This window comes from Sciurus vulgaris (assembly GCF_902686455.1).
Source record: "Sciurus vulgaris genome assembly, chromosome: 9".
NCBI classification, from domain to species: Eukaryota; Metazoa; Chordata; class Mammalia; order Rodentia; family Sciuridae; genus Sciurus; species Sciurus vulgaris.
In genome coordinates, this window is record NC_136469.1 from 128,294,882 (window position 1) to 128,319,402 (window position 24,521).

The window sequence follows — 24,521 nt, forward strand, 5'->3', positions numbered from 1 at the left end:
TATAGAAGCTAATTAGAATCTCACACAAAAGATTTCTGTCTGGAAGTCCCACAGTTCTGTAGACAGGAGGGGCCACAGACTAACCTTAAGGACCTCCCCATCCACATGTCAGCAGTCTAATGCAAGCGGAATAATTCCCCTGTACACAGGTGCAACAGTTAGAATTTTACCTGGACAGCATGGAGCTTTCATCCATTTGTTTGTTCAACTACTGCTTCCATAGACACATGTCAAAAGTCTAGGCCCTTTGGTTGGCACTAGGGACAGCAAGGTGGGTGAGATGCAGTTGTCATTGCTCAGGGGGCTGGCACCTTGCCAGGTGTGAGAGATGCAGCCACCTTTCTCATCTCAGTGACCAGGAATCGTTTCCTTGAAAAGACAACCTGTAAGGTCAATTCTGAAAGAAGAAGCCAGAGCAAATTAAAGAGAGAAGGAAGCACATTTCCAGTGGCAAAAGAAGCACATGCCAAGGGAACTGGGAGCAGGTTTGTGTGGATCGGAGTATAAGATGGAGCATGGTAAATTCCAAGCAGGGACCACATGGTGAAGTTCCTTGCTTCTCCAGGTAGGAGTTTGGACTTTACCCTGAATTCTGTGGGAAGCCCAGGCAGAGTGTAAACAGAACAGCAGAATATTTAATGACACCTTGAAATTTCAATAAGAATATAATATGAAAGATAGATGGTGATGGCTAAGAGTAGGGTCACCAATTAGTAGGATGATGTAGACTAAGAGGGTACCCTCAGCTAGAGAGTAGTAAGGTGAGGATAGAATTGATTAGTTTAAAAATATGTAAGGAGTCATTTTTGTTTGCATTTACGGAAGGAGATGAACAATTTTTCTTTGCAGTCCTGATTTCTAACTTGGATGTTAATGTGATGGAGAGTAATAAATATTAAATACTTAATGCATGCCAGATATTAGAGTGAGTGTTTTACATTTATTATTTCACTTCATCTTCTTTGTACTCCTTTAAGTTTGATGCTGTTCTATTTTTTTTTTTTTTTTTAAAGTTGAAGATACTGATGACTCACAGGGATTCCTCAACTTGCCAACTTTGAATCTCGCTCACTGAGTTGGAAAACATAAGAGGAACAATGGTCATTTTGGGAATGGAAGGTGAGTTTAATTCGGGGCAGGTTGACTTTGAGTCATACATTAAAGGAAGACAGAAAACTGCACAACTCCGGGGGTGACATTCACACAGCCGGTGACCACTGCACTCTGGAGTTCTGCTGTGTCACGCATCTGCAAGCAGATGCTGTTTGCATGTAGTCCTATGTGGAGTCTGGACCTCAGCATAAAGCCCCAGGCTGAACAGTCAGGTTCAGAGCATCTGTTACGGTACCTGGAAGATGAAAGGCACTCAATCAATATTTATTGACTGGATGTCACATTTTTGATAGTTAGCATGAGTGAGATAATTCAAGAGGCATATGTAGAGAAGAGCGTTGAATTATACAAATATTTAAAGACCAGGCATGGAAGGGAATACCATGAGGGACATAGTGAAGAATCTGCCAGAGCATTAGGAAGAAAACAGAAGGGTTCTGTCTCAGGACTCAAAGGAAGTGAAAGTTTAAGAAGGAGAGTCTGATACCCTGTGGCAAATACTGCCAAAAGACGAGGAAAATGAGCCTGAAAGGCAGGTTGATGTAGAATTTAGCGGTCAAGAGATCTGAAACTAGTTTTGATGGATGGAGAGTGGTATGAACTAAGAAGGGCTTGGGAGAATCTATCCATTGAGGGTTTGTTAGAATTAGCATTGTTCTCTTGTCTCAGGTCATAAGTAATTCTAGGAAGGCTTACCATATGGAAACCTCCTATTGTTCTCTCACAGTAGAAACTTGCCAGAGACAATCTCACTGTTTAAGATTAAACTTGGTTAATAATTATATAGCTTCAGACTCAACAATATCAGCGTATTTATAAAAGGGACCACAGGATCCTGGGATGTGAAAATCCCAGTGATTCAACTAGTCTGAGCTCCATGTGTCCAAAGGAAATTGAAAATCAGAGTTAAATCCTAGAAATTGTGATATCCTGGACAGGTGCCATTGTGTCTATACCATATTGGCTTACTAGGTCTAAATGTTATGTTAACATTATTCAAGGATACCCCTAACTTTCTAGAAATAATCTCAAACTATGCAACTATTTTAAAAATGTAGACATACTCAGAGGCACAAAAAGAAGGGAAACCCCACATTTTTGAAAACCAGACACAATACCACCTACCTCACTTTAAGTCTCATAGACTAGGGATCACAGCAGAAAACTGTTCCCCAGTGTTTGCTAAGTGGCTTAGTCAGATAAGTTTTCCTTCCCCAGCTGAATGCTGTCAATGATTAGAACCTGAGGGTCTTCTGCTCCCACCATGAGCAAGCAGTTCATTTTCACAATCAAAAACACTTTCAAAATTAATAAAAAGATGCAAAACAGTTTCATGGTGTTATGACTGACAATCATGGTAGACTTTTGCCTCATTCATTTTCCCATTTGAAACAGATACAGTGCAGCTGGAAAACCCAAGACCCCTGCACAATCAGACCCAGGTACAACTACAGCCTCAATGCTGAGGCTACAAAATTTGAGTGAACTATGCTTTGGTTCCTGGATTCCTATATGCTTCAGTCTTAGTGAATCCAGGAATTCAAGACAACCGACTTATTGTGAATAGATTTGGAAATCCTAAGACCGTAGTTTCCTTACTAGATTTCCCTAACGATGGCATCTAGGTCAGATTTCTTAATTTTCATCACATTTCCATTCATTATCTTATGTTCTCAGCAACTCAATAATATGGATGAAAGAGACAGTATTTTTCTCTGAGACAGATGAGGAGACAAGATGAGAGATAAAGAGATGTGTTTAAAGTAACAGTTAATAAGTGGCAGTGCCAAGTGATAATCCATCTCTCCTACCCTTTCAAGAGGATCAGGCAGATACCCTCTGTAAGAAAGCATGGTAACAAGGCAGAATCCTTCATAATTCTTGAATTTCTAGAAGATTGAGACAGACCTTTTCCCCCTCCTTTTATGGAGAAGATAAAAAGTAGATATAGGTTCTTGGATATTCCTAAGATTGAAAGGTGGAGTCTCACTTTTGCCCTGTGAATCTGGGATGCACATAGTAATTGTAATGATCCATAGAATGTGATAGAAGTAATGCTTTGGATGTATGAGACTAGGCCATAAAAACATGCAAATTCTGCCCAGGCATCTTGAATGCTCATCTGGGAGAAGTCAACTGCCATCTGAGTAACCCTGAGAACGCCATTCTTTATAGAAGTTCAAGTCAAGTCAAGAAGCTGCAGGGGAAGATAGTGAAGGCTTTGCAGTCTCAGTTCCGTCACTGTCCCAACCCAAGCAACAGTCTTTATAAGCCATCTTGGACAGTCTAGACTAAGGAGACAAATTTGAAGAATGTAGCTGAGAGAAGAAAGGCCCTTGCCCTATGTCCCCACTGATCTGTCCCAGCTAACTCAGCCCACTGCAGCCATCTAGGCTAAAGTCCCCATCACCACAGACCAGGGATAAGTCTTCCTGCTGTACTCTATTTAAATTGTGAGTGTAATAAAATGGATGTTTACACTACTAGATTTTGAGGTGGTTTGTTATGCAGCACAGATGAGCAGAGCATCTTAAGTAAAGCCTTTGATATGACTTAATGATTGAGTGCCCTTCGAAAGCAGAATTGTTAGTCGTGGAAACGACATGGTGAAATCCAGTTATCCAGAACTCTTGGGGAATAAGTCACTCTCAATGATGGAATGATGGCACTTCAAAAAATGGAGGAGATCAATCTTTTAAATGCTGAGAATATTGTGTTTTAACTGTTTAGTATGAATAGTTGTATAATCACTACACATTTCCATACATTTAATACATATTATGTGTTAGACCTTAGGCTCAGCACTGGTTGAGAGTGTTGTGTTTGCCCTACACGGTCCTTGCTCCTCACAAAGTTTTGAAGATCAGTGGAAGAAGCAGAGATACTAAGTAATTTGCTCAAAGTTGCAAGGAGATAAGAGTTATAAAGACAGTTTTCCAACTCAGGTTTGCCTGTTCCGAAATGCATGGGAAGATATCTTACAAACACAAGGTCCCAGGTCAGACTGCCAAAGTTAGTGGCCTATTCTCATGCTTTTACCTTTATCACTTCCTTCTTATCTTGATAAATGACACTTTCTGAAAAACAGTAACTTTGAAAAATTATATATTTTATGTGTGTTATTGTTTGAATCTGAAGTGTCCCCAAAAAGTTCATGTGATAAGATGTGGACACCAGCCTGTGGAGCTATTGGGTGGGGAGCTGGTGCCTAGGTAAGGAAGCTGGGTCATTGAGGATACATCCTTGTAGGGAAAATGGCACCTTGGCCCCCGCACCCCTTTTTTGCTTCCCAGATCCCGTGAGGCTCCCTGTCTCCTTCTGCCACATACTCCTGCTACCATGATACACTGTGACACTACAGGACCAAAGCAACTGGCTCACCTGACCATAGACTGAAACTTCTAAAACCATGAAACAAAATAAAGCATTCCTCCTTTGAGTTGATTTTCTTACGAATTTTTTTTCACAGTGATGGAAATCTGACTAATATTGTTAGTCTACACTCTTCTAAATAGGACAGACTGAGCTATATTGTAGGAACAAACTCTGCTTATGTTTCTGCATGGTCATAGGATTTAATCAGGAAATTCAGGTGAAGCAAACTGCTTGCAGTCATTTAAGATGGTATCAATGATAATAATAATGATTCTTTAACTTTTCTGGCGTCTCTCATCGGAGGATTACAAAAGGTTTTACCAACATTAATTAAGCGTTACAGGATTTCGATGGGGTCATGAAGAAGTTTAATTACTGTAATATATTGAGATTTTTAAACAAAGCAGAAGCAACTTGAGGATTGTAGTTTGAAGCACTGTCCTTTGCTCTTGGTGGCACAGACCCATGAGTTTTGAAATGACTTTTGTATTCCTTTATTTGTTTCCAAAGGTTTTTAGAAATGATGGCACTGTGATGTACTTTTCATATTGGAAGACACAAGGAAAGTGACATTGTGTGTCTCAAAGGAATTAATTGATTCACCAACATGCATTTTACCCTTGATCAGTACCGGGCACTATGCTATGTACTCAAAAGTATGGAGAATATTGTACCTGCCTTCAATTCATAGGGAAGATACAGAAATAAAATACAATGTCTACAGTGTGATCAGAGCTATGGCAGAGGTATGCACAAAGCGTTATTCAAGCCTGTGAAAGTGTTGCTACAGTGAACAAAATACAGAGCTTATTGCATTTCAAGCATCTTAAGACTTCACATATATTAGCTATTTAATTATCAAGCAAACTGAGACATGGAGAACTTGAGCCTCCTACCCAAGATCACCTCGCTAGGATGCGGTTCAGGGGGGATTTGACTGCAGGCACTGTCTACAGTGTACCTACTCTTAACCACAGTGCTGCAGCGTAGATGTGAGTGGGAGAAGAGGAAACCCTAAGGAATAATACAGAGAATGAAGCAAAAAATGAATGTCTGTGCCTCCGAAACCTCTTATCAGTTTGGCTTTGGTAATAGATGAACTTTATTGAAAAGCTAGTAGGAAATTACTTACTTGTACTGCATTTCTGTCTAGAACTAACATCTGGAGCAAAACAGCAAAGAAATCAAATTTCTACTATTACTATCAGTACCTTCTAGCCTCTCTCAATGGGAGACTTGGCTCACAATTTCCTTCTCAATTGTGGCCCGGGTTGAGCCTTCCTCAGTATCCCCAATGTGCTAACTTCAGCATATGACATGACATGCTGTAGTTACTCATGAACAGTTGGGTAACCATATGCTCATAGAATTGAGATGAACCTTCCCCAAACTTCTGGGATCCTTCCTTTGCTACTACTTAGATTTCTGCTCTCTTATGATAAAAATAATTCTGTCTGTATAGTCAAACCTTGGTCCTCTTCTGTCCTTGTCCTTCTCTTCTATTTCTTCTCTCCAGCCATTGGCACTGGTCCTCTGTTCCTCTGCATTAGAATACTTGAAACTATAAATTCTGCCTGGAGACTACCATTTCCATGACTCATGCCATTCACCCACTAAGGTGTTCTCAGATAATGCTGACAGTGTGAATTGAGTTCCTACTCAATATTCTTTACTCATCAGTCTAGATGAGACTCAGTATCTTCCATACCAATCTGATTTATCCTAAGTTCCATGTGATGGCAAAGTATTGACTGCACAAGAGTACATATTCAAACACTAAGAAGTAATTAGAATTTCCATTACAATTTTTCATGGTGCTTTATGCTAACATTGACATGCATTTCAATATAGCATGCCTGTTTGGATTACACAGATTCAAGACAGATGTGGTGGACATGGGAGTAAAAATGAAGAGGCAAAGTGAACCAACAAGTACTTACTGAGTATCTACTACTAAGTATACTACATATAAGCTATGTATAAAATATGGAGGATTTCATGGAGTATATTATGAAGTGGAATAGACAAAGAGTTGACGAGGTGTCTAAGTTCATCTGGGGATACTAGAACAGAATATCTGAGACTGCATAGTTTACAAAGAACAGAAATCTATAGCTCTCAGTTCTGGATGTTGAAAAGTCCCAGATGAAGGCATTAGCATCTGGTGAGGACTTTCTAGCTGTGCCCTCACACAAGTCATAAAGGAAAGCCTTTGCTTTTATAGAAATAGTAACTCACTGGAGGTCTGATGGAAATTCGTGACCTAAATACTTTCCATTAAGTCCCATCTCCCATCACTGTTGTATTAGAGATGAAGTTTCTAACACATGAATCAAGGGACATATGCAGATCACAGCACCAGGTAATTAGAACATAGGCAGGTAACATGCACGGAGGCAAGAGGCTGGGAAAGCCCTTAAAGGAACTTTTGTTAGATTAGTTAATGATGCTGGAGAAAAATTATTCCTTATCTAAGGCCTAATCAACCAGGAGTACTTAGGTAGAAGGTGTGGATCTCTGTACATGTGCACACGTGAATATACAAGAGCAGGGAGGTGGGCTATGTTCTAGGCCTGCTAGAGTATGCAAAGAAAGGAAGCTGAGGAAGGAGATTATCCATTATTTCTCTACACATGGGAGAGACAGTAGTGAGAAAGGACAGAGCTTCAGATGAAGGTTCTAGCTTTGAAAATTTGGGGTAGAAATGAAAGCAGGTGATAGAAACAGTCAGAACTGGTTAGATTGGAAGGAATTGATTTGATAAGATAGATGACTTCTAGGTAGACCACCTGGGCAGCCAAGTAGATTCTTTGCTTTCTGTGACCTACTGGACACAGCAGGAAACCCAGCATCATAATGAATTCAATTTTGGAGAAGGAAGTTGTGAAGAGAATGAGTTCTGGAGTCAAGAGTCCATCTTTGAATTCCAGCTCCACTACCTGGGTGAATTATCTCTCAATGCCAAGGTTTCTTGATATTTAAAAGTGGATGAATAATTATGATAGTTAATTTTATGTGTCAATTTGGCTGGGCCACAGTGCCCAAGGATCTGTTCAACATTTTTCTGGATAATTCTATAATGGTGTTTTGGGACAAGATGGACACTTAAATTGGTGGACTATGAGGAAGTATGCAGCATTTCATAATGTGGTGAGTTAATCTGACCAGATCTAAACAGAACCAAAGACTGATCTCTCCCACAAATGAGGGAATTCTGCAGGAGACTTGACCAGCAATAGTGGCTCTTTTCTGTGTCTTGACCCCAGTAAGATATTTTGGACTTCAACTACATTATCTGATATTTTTTCATTAAGAGACTGGCCTATCCTTCAGATTTTGGAGTTGCCCATTTTCACAATCTCATGAGTCAATTTCTTAATAAAGCTCTTTGTGTGTGTGTGTGTGTGTATGTGTGTGTGTGTGTGGTGTGTGGTGTGTATGTGGGAGAGAGAAAGAGAGAGAGAGAAAGAGCATATCTGGAGAACCCTAATTAATAAAATGATAGCAATCCTAAACCAATAAAGTTATTTTGAAAATTAAATTATGCATATAAGCTTTCCATAATAGTACCAGGTACACTTTGAATGCTTAAATGTTAGATGCATGTAAGGAGTCACCATCTCTTCATGCCCAACATGTGTTTGAGGAGTAGTATGCATTTGGAGTTCATGGATATAGTGCAGACTGGAGATAAAGGTTTGGTATCATTAGCACATAGATGATAAATGATGCAATTAGAGTAGATTGGATTATCCAGAGAGAGAAGATGCTGTGTGAGAAAGGCTCAGAGCAAAATCTTAACAAAGCTAATATTTAAGCTATGGACAAAGACTTTAAAGGAGAAACCAGCAAAGTGGAAAATCAGAAGAGTGTTTCACTAAAGCATTGCAAAGTGTATTCACTATCAGTGAGATTAAAGTCAGCCTATGACATTGACTTAGTGACTATAATTAGAAAGAGCATATTCCAAGTTTACTTTGATCTGTCCTGGTTTACACCTGTCATCCCAGCATAATTATCAAATAAATATTACAATCATTTAAGGTTCAACCAAGGGAGTCAGCTGTGATTTGAGATAGTTCTATCAAATTAAAGGACCTCTACATCATGCTTGAGAGGAAGTGTTTATCACAATGTTTCAGAAGATGTAAGTAAAGAAGGATATAATACAGAATGTCCCTGCTGTGGTCTGAATGCTTGTGTCTCTTTAGAATTCAGGTTGAAACCTAATCCCCATGGTGGTGGTCTTAAGGGGTGGGGCCTTTCAGAGGTAGTTAGGTGGTGAAAGCACCCCCTTGGTGTATGTAATTAGCACCCTTATAAGAGGACAGAGACAGTCTTCAACCCCCTCTGCCAGGTGCTGACAAAGAAACAAGGTGCTCTCTATGAAGCAAAAAGCCAACATCAGACACCAAATCTGCTGGTGCCTTGATCTTGAACTTCCCAGCCTGCAGAACTGTGAGCAGTAAGTTTCTGTTTTATACAAATTACTCAGTGTAAGGTATTTTGCTATATAGCCTGAATGAACTAAGGCAGCCCCTGGCAACCATTTCATTTTAAAAATGGGGACAAGCCTGGAGGTAAACCAGGACTGAGCAGGGCAGAACAGAGATGGAACTAACCCCATCTTCAGCAGCATGACTTCTTTGAATCTGGACTAGTATAGAACTTGACTTCCAGATGTGAGGCATGGAATAATGAATTCATTTACTCTTTAAGACATTTTTGATGGGAATGTTCTATAACTTGAAGCCCAAAATATCCTGACAGATACAGACAGACCACAGCTCTCATAAGTGAAAAAGAAAAAAAAAAAAAAAAAAAAATGAGGAACAGTCTAACCGGTAAAGTGATTTTAAAAATTAACTTTCTCCTTCATCAGCACCTTCTGAGGAGGGAGAACACCCCTTCCTAGAGTAACTGGATGGCACTTTTAAACATTGGGATAAGTATGACTAGGCAGGACTGGAGAAATCAGGTAGGGTCGGCAGCAAGGGTCCTATTTAACACGAGGAATCCTGGGGTGGGAGTCAGGAGGAGAGTGAACCAGTCCAAAGAGCTTGTCTGTAACAAGCAGAGGAGGTAACAAGAGAACTCCCCAGTGAGGGCTACAGTGAATTAGTGAGCTTTTCATTACTATGATTAAATATTTGTATTTGATATAAATCAAAGACTATTGTTGGTGATCTGGCCTAATTTTGCTAAGTCCTTCAAAAGAGGGACCAAGCCTTCCCTGAAGATAAAGATTTAGTGTAGCACTTCCCCTTCCTCTTTCAACAGCTGTGACCAAGCAGGCTCCAGGAACTCTACAACCACAAAACAGAGAACTCTGCCGACAATCGGGGGTCCTTGGAAATGGTTCTTGGAAATGGTCCTTTCTCTAGCCAACCTGCCAAGAGAAATTCAGTCTGGCTGACAACTGGATTTCATTCTAGTGATACCCTGAGCACAGCATCCAACTAAGCCCCAGAATTCTGACCTTTAGAGACTGTGAGATAATACATGGGCAGTTTTAAGCCACCTAACTTCATAGCAGTTTGTTACATTGCATAGAAAAATTATACTCCAAAGCAGTAAATAATGAACAAAGAAGAGAATTAAAAAAAAAAAAATAATTATGGTGCCAGACTATGGAAATGAGGCTAAATTAGGACAAAGGTGAGAATGGAAATAGGGTCATGGTCAGGATAAGTAGCATAGGTTAATGGATTAGAGAACTCTGTGATGCTAGAGAATTGCTGTACTTCGAGTTCAGAGAAAATTAACTGGAAGGAGATACTGATCAGATAGAGCAAGACAAATGGTGAGAGAGAGAGAGAGGAAGAGGGAGAGAGTTCGGTTATTGGTGTTAACCTCAGAGTGTGAGCACATGACAGGCCAAAGTGATGTGAAGGTATTTTTGGAGTCGAGGACCTAGAAGAGGTGAGAGGCCAGCGTGGTAGTTAATCTGTTCTTTTCATGTTGAGGATTTCAAAAGCAAGGGCCAGAATGGCAGTGTAAAAGATACACTCAGCCAGCCCTGAAGGAGCAGGAAGGCTGTGGCGATTGCTGTTGACACCAGAGAAGAACTAGATGAAGATGTCTGATAAAACACACCTAAAAGAAATTAAGATCTCTGAAGGAAGAAGAGTGTAAGTGAACACTGAGGAGCTAGGAGGGATAAAGCACCATTCCAGAGTTATGATGTGTGTAGAATCGGAAGAGACCCCATCTCAGGCTGAGAGAGAGACTGGGAAGCAGAGTGCAGGGAACAGTCATTGTACTGGGAGGGAGGAAAGGCAGGGAGCAGGCAGGGAAGGTTTGAGAAGAGAGATTGGAGCATTCTGTTAGTGATGAAGTGCCACTGTCCATGGGCAATGTGACAAGGTTGGGGAGGGCATGGGGACGTGTTCAGAGCTAGGAACAGACAGCAGGCTAAGAATGACCTTGCCGTTGAGGGACTTTGGTGGTACTTGAGGTAGGATGGAAAGTGATGTATGATGATCTTCCTGGATCACCAGCACAGGGAACTTCAGGGTTACTGTCTTAGTCAGCTTTTTCACTGCTGCGACTAAAGGACCCGAACAGCACAATTATAAGGAGGAAGAGTTCATTTGAGGGCTCACAGTCTCAGAGATCTCAGTCCATAGAAGGCTGGCTTCATTCCTCAGGACTCAAGTGAGGCTGAACTTCATGGTGGGAGAGAGTGGCCCTTCCCCAGCAATGAGGTGTGATTACCATCTAGAATACTGACCCAGGGCAGCTGAGCACACAGTTGTAGGGAAGGGGTGTGGATTATACTCAAGGATGGGAACCAACTGTGCTTGAATGCAGTTGTTATCTAATAGATGCACATTCTTTCCTTGTTCTTTAAGAAATGAGAGGGTTTTTAATTGATTGCTGATCTTAGCCTATGTCCTATGACTGAGGATCCTACATCATTAAGAATTTCAGAGACTTCTGAACCACCACGTGAATTCAGCAGCTAAGGCGGAGTGGAAATTTTATTGCTAGTGACATACAAAGGGTTATCATGGGGCCCACTTTTCCTGGTGGTAGAAATGGGTTTGGAGTTTATGTGCCAATATCTGAGTCAAACACTTGTTTGGCTGTGCGTCAGGGAGTGGCTGAGTGGGACAGAACTAACTGCCTGGTGCCAAGTAGTTTATACGGGCTGGTCAAGTTGTTTCACACTCAGAAAGGAATTCACAGGCAGGACCTTTGAAGATTACAACTTCCAAATAAAGACAGAGAGTCAGCCGGGTGAGGTATTTCTTTCCTAGGTCACCTATGAGCATGAATGCTAGACTCAGCCTGAACTTGCCTATGGTAAAATCCTTCCACCCCCAGGCTGTCTGAGGAAGCTCCTGTGATAAAGTAAAATTTTGCCACATAGATAAGCAGAGATAAAAGTGGGAAAAAAAGGGCTGGGGAGATAGCTCAGTTGGTAGAGTGCTTGCCTCGCATGCACAAGGCCCTGGGTTCAATCTCCAGCACCACACACACACACACACACACACACACACACACACGCACACACACAAAATAATGATAATAGTAATAAAAGAATAATAATTAAAAAAATAATGGGAAAAAAATAGTCTTGACATGTTCAAGTCTGGATCCAGCCATCCCTGAGAATAGCATCCTTGCTGTGGTGCAATTTGGTTATATGAGCCAACACATTTCTTTCTTAACTAAATTAGTTAAAATTAGATACCTTTTTATTGTGACTTTATGTTCTTAGTAATATGCAGAGTCTAGTCCTTCTTTTCCTTTTCTTTTCCATTCGGTTTATCATTGTTTTCTAAATTTTAAAGAAGAATAAATATTCATTTGTAAACATAAGTAGGTTTGACGCACCATCTTTTTTTATATGTAAAAAAGAGAAAGAACAGAGAGAATGGAAGTTCTGTCTCCAGAAAGCCCTAAACATCAATTTGAAGAGGGAGTATCAAATGTAACAAAGCAATCAGGGGTCAAAATGATCTCTCTCTCCATCAAAAAAAGAGGACTTGGTATTAGTCTGTTGCTATTGTGTTTGTGAAATGATCAATACGTATGTAAAAACTTAAAATCTGACTTGGATTATCTCAGAGCCTATATAACACTTATGATGGATAACTTACACAGGAAAAGAATTTGCGTAGAATTAAAGGAAAATTCACAAAAGTAGGTTTAAACAGGATAAGAGCCAGAACCCCTTCAGGAACCTACAGCACATTGACTAATAATCTCATCATGATAGATGGGATGAATCAGCTCTTCTTTTATAATTATTTCACTCTGCCTAAGATTTGAAGTCCTGGGAGAGGCTTGAATTTCTTATTCAACCTTGTTACTTTGATTTAACAGGCTACCATGACCCGATGGAGAGGTGACTTCTTTTGAAAAGGCAAACTATAAGAGTTAGAGAAAAGAAAGAAAGAGAGAAACTGGGAAAGAAAGAAGAAGAAGGAGAGGAGGACAGAGGAAGGAAAGAAGAATGTATTTGAGTGCCATTAAAAACACAGAAAGTAACAATCCCTGGGAAACTGAGCATTACCCACCAGTCAGCACTGGGTGGAAACACCTCAATATTTACTATCATCTCAGTTATCCATTGCTATGTAACACTTCACTAAAAAGATACAGTGATTGAAACAACCATTATTATAGTATATTTCAAAGTTTATATGGATCAGGGTTTTGGGAGGGACTGGCTTGACCTAGAGTCCTAGCTCTAATCTCTCCTGAGGTTGCTGTCAGCGCCATATAACAGGAAGCTGAAGAAGCTGGGGATACATGGATACTTCTCTTTCTTCCAACAATTTCATGTTCAGCCTTCCCTACCGGTTTTTCCACATGGGCTAGTTTGGACCTCCTCACATCATGGCGGCCTACAGGCAGGCAGATGGCCGATGCAGGATCTCAGGTCTCCAAAGTAAACCCACAAAACCTATGTGGCCTTCATGGTCAAGCCGCAGAAGTCGTGGAACATTATTTTTTCTATAGCCACAAGTTCACCCAGATTCAAGAAGAACCTGAGGTACCACCTCTGAATGACAGCAGGGTCAAAACTCACACTAAAAGAAGAGCCTGTGTGTGGGGAATTCTTACTGGAAAATACAACCTGTCACAAATATGGATCAAAAACAGATTGAACCTTGGTGTAAGGAGACTCGTGATATCTTGAAGTCCTCATATTGATCTCTTTCTCCATTTCCCTACCCTCTCCTCATGTAGAGAGTTTATGGCAGGCAGGATAAATAAATCCTAGTGCAAAACACAGCCTGATATTTTTAATGCACTTCACAGAAAACAAGTGAAGTTGAGAATGAAGTAAAATCAATTCCAACAAATGAATTCTTTTTTCATAAGAGTTTTATGAATATGAAAAATAGTATTCTTATTGGGCTATTTTGAATATGTCAATCACAAAAGGAAATATTTTGAAGACCTTTTTGTTTTGGGCAGAGGACCATTCATGATTCATATGTGCTGTGCATAAGCTATGTGCCAAGTGCTATTCATGGTGAAAAAGTTGGAAATTACCTGAAAATCTTTACTTGGGAAAAGGATACTGCCTAGTAAACTCATTGTATTCAAGATCCTTCAGCACTGTTAGATGGTCCCTAGGTACATGGATTATGTCACTCATCATATTCTCGGGGCCTAGCACTGTGCTTGAAGGAAAGTATGTATTCAATAAATGCTTTCAAACCCATGTGCAGAGATAAGGGAATTCAGGCCAGATGTTTAAAGAAAAGGGCCTTTTCTGAGAAAGAAGTCAGCATGCCCTCTTCTTGAAGTATTGGCCCAGAATAGTTTGTAGAGATTGCTGAACTATGTCCTTAGAAATACTATTTTTAAAAAATGAGGGAAAGCAGGGACTGGATCTCTGTTACACTGTCAGTAAGAGGAGAATGAAGAAATTGCTGAGATTTCTTAAGCATGCTAATTCCCCTGTGTTTGTTATCCTTGCTTTTCTCTGTTTCCCTGTGGTGATTAATAGTAATTTTTAAAAAAATGTCATGTGTACTTGTCTTCGGGGACTAGAAGGAAGGAGGAAGCTGGAAAGACAGTTACTGTGTGCAGGGAAGCTCCAGGGGAATGGAGCCTCCTGGGACAGAGCTGGAGCTGGCAGCTTTGGAGAGCTGTGAGTGGGCGGCGTCCCTGGGGCCGGCTCTGAGGAAGGACAGGGGAGCCACAAGCCTGGGTGGCACAGGCCCCAGAGCTTAGTTAGGAGTGCAAAGGCTTTGCACTTACAAGACTGAGTGTTGCCTAATTTTTCCTTGTATAAAATTAAAAGCAAATTAATATTCTTCTAGTACTTTTCCTTTTGTGTTCTGTGTCAGTTAAATATTCCATGGAAGCTGATCGGCTTCCTTCAGCCTTGCCGTACCTCTAGCTGACCCTTCATTTATAGTCCCTCACCTAGTCCTGTCATTTCTGCCTGCTGATACCTTTCACTCAGCCTCACAGTCCTCTGCCTCTACTCGGACCATCTCATCTCCTCTCTCGCCACCCCTTAATGGTTCTTCAGTGTGAGCATCCTTTATCTCATTCCACATTTCTCTTTTCATACACACAAATATGATTATGTAATTCTCTGCTTAACTTTCTGCTGGGAAGGTCTACCACTCTCAGAATGAAGTTGCAAACTTGAATGTATGAGACTTCTGGTCTCCAGCTAAATTTGTATCTCATTTTTGTGCATCTTCCCAAAACATACTCTGTACTCCAGCCATATAGAGTATAGAACCTTACTGAAGCCCAAGTATGCTGAACTCCCCCATATGATAGACTCACACATCTTTGCAAGTAAAATTTTGTTTGACCAGCAAACTCCTCCCTTTTTTTCCAATATGTAGATGTTCCTCTCAGTTTTTGGGACCCAGCTCAGATACCACTTCTTTCTGAGGCCTTTGATTTCTTCCACTCTACTCTATAGACTCCCAAGGTTTCTGCACATCCCATTGCTGTGACGTATACTCTTGGTCTGGATGAGTTTCCTCACCAGATCGTAACTATCTCGGGAGAAAGGATCACTGTTAGACAACACACTATCCCAGGTGTGTAGCACAACACATGTTGTAAAACTGGTAAATAACAGATAAGGTGAATGAGTGGATGTGAGAACACAGGGACAGCTTGGTCTTCAGCTGTGATGTCCGATAAGGAGGTAGAAACGTAAGTCACAGTAGGTGTAGAATAGACTTCTTGTTCCATGTCACTGATTACACTGGACACCTTCCATTTTATTGCCTACAGGTATGCAGAAATTAAACCAGGAAATACAAGCACAGGTATATTGTCAATGTGAAGATAAAATACAAAACAAAAACAAAAGTAACCCCTCAGTTCCTTAAGAGACATGCAATTGTTATTGGATTAAAAAAAAAAAAAAAAAAAAAAAAAAAAAAAAAAAACCAGAATTCTTCAGCTCTGAGTCAAGTCGATTATTTGTGGAATGGTATGTACATATCTGTCTGCACCTGAAAGGTATTTGATCATTTGTTTTATGACGAAAAGGCCTAATTCCAGGTGTCTCTGGGTGGCCAGCCCTTCTATAAATAATGACTTCAGCCTGCTAGTACATTCCGGAGACAAGTAACTCTTCTTGTAAATTAGAGAAAGAACAGAGACTTATTAATGATCTGTGAAGAGTCAATTAAGAAGGACTGCAAAACAATAGTAATAAATAACAATAAAGTAATAGTAATGCTTGAGGTTTATTGAATGCTTGCTGTGTGGCCATCAAAATTTTAGGTGCTTACACATATGTTGGTTCACTTAATGTTCATATTGGCCCTGAGATAAGAGTCTTTATTGTCCTCATTTTGCAGAGAAAGAGATTGGAGTAGAGTAACTAGCCATTAGTAACTAGCTTGAGGTCACCCCAGTAATAACCAGCAGAACTAGAAATCAGACTCAGTGTGATTCCAAAGCTCCTACTCTTTCCCACAATGCTCATTTTAGATGAGGAAATACTCACGGATATTTTCTAACTTAAAGATTTTAGCATTTGTGCTAAAATCTTCATTTTAAAACATTAATCAAGAAAATTCTATTACATAAACAGATAAATACTGAACTGGCTTTCCATTCCATTGCAATATAGTTAGACGGCAGCCACTGAAGGTATGGCTTCAAAAACACATGAGAAATGTTTTCTTTAAAAAAAAAAAAGTTTAAATATATATTTCAGTACTCCAGAAAAATAGGGAAAGTTCTCAAGGGACAGAAAACAAAGTGAGATAAAAAATAGAGTGTAATAAAAAGAAAGCCATCCTAAAGGCACAGGTGGATTTCCTGATAGCTGGAGCTCTTCTTTTTAAAACTATATGGGGAAGAGAAGGTCCTGAGTCTATACACAGGTGCAGAATTACAACAGCCACACTTAAACTGGTATTGTTTACAGAATTGTCCCTGAGCAATTGTGTGTGTGTGTGTGTGTGTGTGTGTGTGTGTGTGTGTGTGTGTGCGCGCGCACCATGTTCGGGGAGAAACTTCTCAGTCTCTGCCTTATGTCTCAGGTGATAAACTCTAAAAGTTTTCTCTATAAAATCTTAACTCTATCTTAGCCATCATACCAGTTGGGGATTAGGATCTATAATACCTAGATGTTCTAAATTAAAAAAAAAAATGTAAAATATTTCTGGGCTAGATTTTCAAGTGTCTAGCAAAAGCAAATGCAAATATTCTCTCAAGAAATGCATTCTCCACCCAGATGTTACAGAATTCAGGAGCCAAAGCCCTGAAGGAACATGAACTTACAGAAAAATATAAAAGAAATAAAAACATGAAGAAATAGGCATGTGGTTTCTTGTTGAACAGATAAAGAGCTCAGAAGTTATTTCTCCTGTTCTCAACAACAACAAAAATACTGAACAAGACAAAAATCAACAATTCTCCTTAGATCCGCGAAGAATTGCATCACAAGGCAAACCTCTGCCCCCAAAACTGAAGAGAGAGATGAGTACCAAGAATCAGATTGCCTGCTGCTCACCAAGCAGGAGCCCTTACTCAAGCTAGTGCTTACAGAAACACGTAAGCTGTAACTGTGAATTTCCCTTAGTTCCCTGTGGGTTAGCTGGAGAATCAAACACTCCAAGGGCGTGGCCTTTGGGACACCCCTTGCTTTTGTGAATTTTACTTCATTGAGTTCCACCAACTTTTCATGCTTAAGACTGGACAAAAATTCCCCTAGGCTTCCTGCAGGAGGGCAGAGAAGTGGGGAGAGTTCTGCAAAGAACAATCTTCTAAAGGCTGCCTTCAATCCTCAAAAGAAAGGATCTTATCATAACCTCAACACTTGTCCTTACCACAGCCTAACTGACCTAGGGAGATGGATATACCAATTTATAGTTTCTCTAACCTTTCTGTACCATCTAGGGGATTCTCAAAAAAAAAAAAAAAAAAAAACCCAGAAGCACTTCCGAGAGTCACAGAGAAGGGAACGGACTTTCTAAGAGACTGAGACCTTGCCACAGTATTATATATGCTTTTGTTCTCCCACATCTTAACACCATGCCAATCAGCTCTTGTATGACAGATTCTAGCTAAAAGATCCAGAAGCCTAAGCTCCTTATGTAAGAATGAGTCTGTAGGGAAACCTGAGGTAACAGGAAAGGGAAACAAGAACACAGAGTAAAAATTCAGTTTCTGCCGCTACTAAAAACAGCAAACACAGTCTAACTCCTGACAAATGATTGTAAGACATCACATTAAGGTCTTATTTATTCAGTTCTTTTTATGTGATGTGATATATATTGCTTTCAGTGAAAAAATTATCAGGCATTTTAAAAGACTAAAAACACATTTTTCAGAAAATAAAGCAAGCTTCAACACCAAACTCACATACAAGAGAGATTTTTGAATTAGCAGAATAGGAATTTAAATAGTCATGATTAAAATGCTAAGTACTGTAATGAAAAAGAGTAGAAAGCAAACACAAATGGACAGTAATGTAAAACAGAGATGGAAACTCTAAGAAAAAAATCCAAATTAGTTCAAGAAATCAAAAAGAGTATAGCCTAAATGAATAGTGAAGAATGTCTATAATGGTCTCATCATTAGACTGGAAAGAGCTGAGGAAACAAAGAGCTTAAGTATTCATCTATAGGAACTTCTGAAATCCAAATACAAGGAGAAAACTGAATTAAAAAATGCAACATAGTATCTAAGAGACAAAGGACAACTACAGAAAGTGTAACATATGTGTAATTGGAATTCCAGAAGGAAAAGAATAAAGGAACTGGAGAAATGTTTGAAGCAATGATTTCTAAGAATTTTCCAAACTTAATATAGACACTAAATCAGAAAGGATCCAGGAAGCTCAGAGAACATCAAGAAGGATAAACGTATCTCCACCAAAAATCTCCACCTGGGCATAACATATTTATTGCAGAAAACAGAGACTGAGAAAATCTAGAAGAAATTAAAAAAAAAAAAAAAAAGAATAAGGTCCAATGAAGTTCAGAACACACACGTGAAAACTATAGATCAGATAAGCAAAGCCTTCATGTCCTCTATAGCATAATGAATACCAAATATATTTAAAAATACAATAAAGTATGCAATGTTAAATATATATGATGGTGATAAACATTAGATTGAGATAAATTCTAAACAATTAAAACCAACAGGATGTGTGTGTGTGTGTGTGTGTGTGTGTGTGTTTGTGTGTGCATAGAAAGTGAGAGATGTACGGGAAGGAAGGAAGGCACACTTGATTTTTGAGAGAGGCAATTTATTTTTTTATTATTATTTTTATTTTTTACAGACTGCATTTTGATTCATTGTACACAAATGCCAGAAAGTGGCAATTTCAAAATCTTCAGAGTCAGTTGTCAGGCTGAAAACCAGGGAAGAAATTCAGCCTTTTGTTCTTTCTTGGTGGTCAACTAATTACATTTTAGAGGGCAATCTGTTGTATATAAAGATCACTGATTTTGATTCAAATATTAACGTCATCCAAAAATATACTCACAAATGAATAATGTTTGACAAATAACCAGGCCCTGTGGCTCAATCATGTTGATACATGGAATTACCCATCACACTTCTTTCTGTCTGCCTGTGGTAGATTGCTTTTAGCTACATTCTTCAGCCTCCCTTCTATCAACACCATTTTCACAGGACTTGATGGTTTCTGCAGTTGGATTATAGTATGTGTCCCCATATATTAACTTTGATTTTAGCCACTATACTTACTTTGACTAATATACTAAAGTACTGAGGTAGTTGTGATGGGCGCCACTTATGAACTCAGGTCATGAGAAGTTTTGTGTTTCTTTTGGTTCTCCTGGTGCCTTGCAATTGTGATGAGAAAAATACGTCAGGGATGAGAAGGACATAAAGCAGAGTCACCTCAATCAAGTTGCCCTGGCCAAGCCAAGACTCCATGTACCAACCTCCAACTCTTCCACCTCATCTGAGATCAGCAGTTTGTAGCTGTGCACAGCCCACAGCAATCAACTCCTAGACCACCCAGAAATTTGTGGATGATGTTAAATTATCAATGGTTTAAGTTACTAAGTTTTGAAATTGTTTTTTGTAGCAATAGTTAAACACAATGTTAAAAAGGATTTAGTGAATCAGAAGACTAACATAAAACTTTTAAAATGTAGTCCAGGCAGTTAAAAGACAAAAACACAAAAGGAAAGCTAAAATGTGAATAAGAGGATGAGACAAATTGAATTTGCACATGGGAATGCATATCATAGCTTTAAAAAGGGTATCCGCAAAGGACTTAAAATCAGCATACTACAGAGATACAGCCCACATCAATGTTTATAGCTGCTCAATTCACAAAAGCCAGATTGTGGAACCAACCTAGATGTCTTTCAATTATGAATGGATAAAGTGTGATATATATATATATATATATATATATATATATGATGGAATATTACTCAGCTATAAAGAATAATAAAATTATGGCATTTGCAGGCAAATGGATGAAATTGGAGAATATCATGCTAAGTGAGATAAGCCAATCTCATAAAACCAAAGGACGAAAGATCTCGCTGATAAGCAGATGATGACACACAATGGGGGGTGGGAGGGTGGCAAGAATGGAGGAAGGAGGGACTCTATAAAGGGAAAAGAGGGGTGGGAGGGGTGGGGGGAAGGAAAGAATAAGAGAATGAATCAAACACCATTACCCTATGTAAATGTATGATTACGCAAATAGTATGCTGTTACTCCATGTACAAACAGAAACAACATGTATCCCCTTTGTTTACAATAAAAATAAATAAAAAAGGGTATCCAAATTATGTAAATGATTCTTAAAAATCAACATAAAAAAATCAAGAGAAAAAAATGGTCAAAAGATATGATCAGGAATTGTAAATTACCAGAAAGGTGATAAAGTTGACCCAAGTTGTTTCCCTAAAACAAAAAGTGTACTAATGCAACATTGATTACCAGAGGGGCATGAAACATACTGATTAATATTGGTGTTTTGTAATCAAGGTTGAAGGAGTTTGGGGTTATTTGTACATTTGTCACCATTTTTAATAACAAGGACACCAATGATTTCAGTGAGACCCCCCAGAGAGCTCTGCCTTAGTGACTGGTTGTGAGGTTAAAAAAGTGTCTATGAGGCCAAACTGCTATAAGACCAGACTGGACCTCTGTATGGGCTCCCTGTATCGGGGGCATGCCATGCACAGGATCAAGAGGAAAAGTGTACTCAGTATGACCATATAGAAAGGGGACTGCTGAAACTCATGCTTAGCCTTGACCACTTGCTTTTGGCCTTGATGCATATCCTTCTGTTGCTACATTATTTTTTCCCCCTACAATCGAGTATAGAATCATATGCATTGTAATTTTGGGTTCTGAGTCTATTTTGGCAATAGAACCCTTTCTGATTGCCACTGGTAGTACAGAGGAGATAAAAGTTAAAAAACAGAAATATGGAATAATGGAATAAAAATATCAATGGACTTAGAGCAACAGGGATTTTCATATAAGACTAGATGGATTTTGCATTGGTGGGGCTACTTCTTAAAGTTGTTTGTCATTTATCGAATAAAGTTAAAAACATACCAAATTATGACTTCAAAACATTTGCCAATAAAATGAATGGACCTGGAGATTGTCATGTTAGGTGAAGTAGTTCAATCTCAAAAATCAAAAGTTCCAATGTTTTCTCTGATGTGTGGATGCCAAACCATAAAAATAGGGGAAAAGGAAGAATAGAAGATTAGTGGATTAGACAAAGCACAATGAAGGGAAGGGAGGGAGAATAGGAATAGGGAAGACAGTGGAATGAATCTGACATACCTTTCTTATGTACATGTATGAATATACCACAGTGAACCACACCATCATGTACAACCACAAGACTGAGATCCTAATTAGAATAAGATAAAATCCAAGCTTGTATAAATATATGAAAATAGATTTTATCATCGTGTATATCTAAGAAGAACAAATTTAAAAAAATTTCCACCCAAATAAAATATACTCCTGAAAAGCTCATGCATATAGACACAAAGAAAGGTATAGAAGAATTTTTCTAGTGGTAGCTGGATCCAATTCAAGCTACCATCAACAAGAGAATGAATAGATGCATTCTGGTGTATTGTTAAAAGAAAAACCAGTTGCTTAAAAATATTTCATGAAAATATTTTGTGTCAACCATGTATAAAAGTAATGATATCTATTTTTAAAGATACAAACATATTTTAGTACTCTACAATCAGGAGTGTGACATGCAATAGTTTAAAGTAGATTATGTTAACCTTTGATACAATTTTTGTAGGGGAGAAAAGATTTTAAATATGAAAGCATGTATAATTGGTTAATGCAAATGTTAATGTTCTATTTTAGTAGTGCTTGGTATACTGTTCTGTATATTTGAGGAGCAATTTTAAAACTACTTGTCTCATCCAATGCTATTTATTCCTATCTAAGTATACTGAGAGATAAATACTCTGCATTTCCACATAGATTACTCCTAGTGAAGGTGAGTCTATACAACCTAACTTGCTCATGCCTCCAAACTGGCTCATTCCTAGCCAAGAAATTTGTGTTTTGTGATATGCAATAAAAATATGCCTGCTACCTTGAACCCATCTTGATGTATCTATAAGGAGCTGGAAAGAGCCACAGAAATAATGGGTTTAATGAAGAACCACACAAAAGAGCCTATCACTAAAGCACTTTTCCTCAACAAAACTGTCTCCAGTAGGAGGCAGTGCAGTGGACTCTTTTAGGGTGTTGATCCAACTTTATTGGAATTCTCTGCAATGACTCTAAGTGACATGAAGGAATGCTTATAACGAGCCACTTTAGAAATTTGGAATGGTGTAATTTTCTTTTTATCATAAGGTTCAGTGGCAAAGAAATATAAAACAACTCTTTATAATCTATTATTCTAAATAATAGAAATATCGTTTGAGTTTTTCAGAATTAGTTTCGCACCAGGAGAAAAGTGATGCACCAGTAACTGCTAGCCAGCCTTAGAATCATTCTATAGAGTAAAGTATTTATGTTGGACGTTAGAGACACTAGATTTTAGGAAGAAATTAAAGGAAAATGAGTGAGAAACTTGAATGATTTGGAAGAAGTTAGATTAATTAAGTTGAGGATATTCTCACACCTTTGGGAGTAGAGAAAGATTTTATAGGGATTTTCTTGTTCAGATGTTGAGCAAGATGGTGTAAATCTTGCCCATGAAAAGGATAAAAGGGAGGAATGAGTAATTTTATGCAAAGATACCCAAATGTAGTTCTATGACTGGCTATATCAGAATATCCTATTTTTGAAAAGTGAAGATTCATGAAAACTTCCAGAGAATATTGCTTATTTAGGCTGAAGATGGATCTCAGAAAACTTACTAGATGATTTTGATCAGAAGGCAATCCTGACAATTGCTCTTCTTGGTAATTTTGAAATCATGAAGTTGCCAATCATCAGGGATGAAGTGGAAGCATGGTGACTTAACATCATGGTATAGAAATGGGATCATTCCACCTGGAAGAGGAGCAAAACAGCCCATCCCTGCTCACGCCCTGTGACTCCAGATTGTGAGCATGAGAGCTGGCAAATGATGTTAAGAACTGTCCTTGATGCATGTCTATCTGCTAACTCCTGGGTTGACTACCAAGATGCAAAGCACCCAGGGTACTGGTCAATATGCAAGTTTGGAAGAAAGAAAGAAAGAAAGAAAGAAAGAAAAAAAAAAAAACAATTAGTGAAGCCAACTGGTGTTTTTCAGTGCTTCTAATGATAGATCATACTTCCGAAGACTCGAAAGATTTATAACACACACTGTACACCTGGTGCATTCCAGATGAGCAAACTTTGTGTGCTCAGAAGTAAGCGGGAAGATGTGCTGCATTGAATTTTATTGATTTTCCTCTTTGCTTGTATAGTTTTATGATGTTCCATTTTCTCTTTCTCTTGGTTTGGAAATTGTGGCCTGAGTTATTTATTTTCTTCCTTCATTTTACATTTAAAATGTATATGTGACACAGCATCAATTTTCACGGTCACAGAAAAGGGCCGCGTGAATTCTCTGCCAAGAAAAGATGGTCCCATGATAGAGCAGTCAATTCTTTTCCCTCTCAAGTATCTTCCCCCAACTTCCCTTCCCGTTTGTTTCTTCACATTTTTGAATGCATGTATAATTTACTTTTTAACCTCATCACTTTCTGATATTTAACACTGAAATCTCACTTTCAGAGGTTATATGTTGGGTTTTTTTTTCATTTGTATTCTGGACCTGAACCTTTGGTTGTGAGCAATTGCCTTCTACAATTTCGTAATATAACTCATCTAGTGATAAGACTAAACTACTGAATTTTAAGAGAAATAGGATTTTTGCCTGTGAAAGATTGGTGATTGATGAGAATCAACTTTGCTAACAATCCTGCCCACCTCCACTCTAGTCTTTGTTCAGTCACATTGTAGCTTTAATTAGAATATTATGCCATTTTTGTATTAAAAAGTACATTTCTTCCAATACCTCAAAGTGTTAGATATGTCAGCCAATTAGATGCTAAAGTCATGTTTGGATTCAAGGCCCAAAGCATAGTGTTCAGTCTCTAATT

General features: G+C 38.8%; 1 long non-coding RNA gene across 3 annotated transcripts in view; it reads left to right on the forward strand.

Moving 5' to 3' along the window:
* Positions 1 to 14,260, forward strand: part of LOC306670242 — a 30,601-nt gene extending 16,341 nt beyond the window's left edge. For 2 of the 3 annotated variants that reach the window (XR_013766355.1, XR_013766356.1), the window contains 2 exons: positions 1,014 to 1,119; positions 4,999 to 6,134. This is a non-coding gene — a long non-coding RNA (uncharacterized lncRNA). Of the gene's footprint in view, positions 1 to 1,013; positions 1,120 to 4,998; positions 6,135 to 12,822 lie in introns of those variants that run through there. The other variant, XR_013766354.1, reaches the window with a different exon arrangement.
* Positions 14,261 to 24,521: the final 10,261 nt, after the last annotated feature.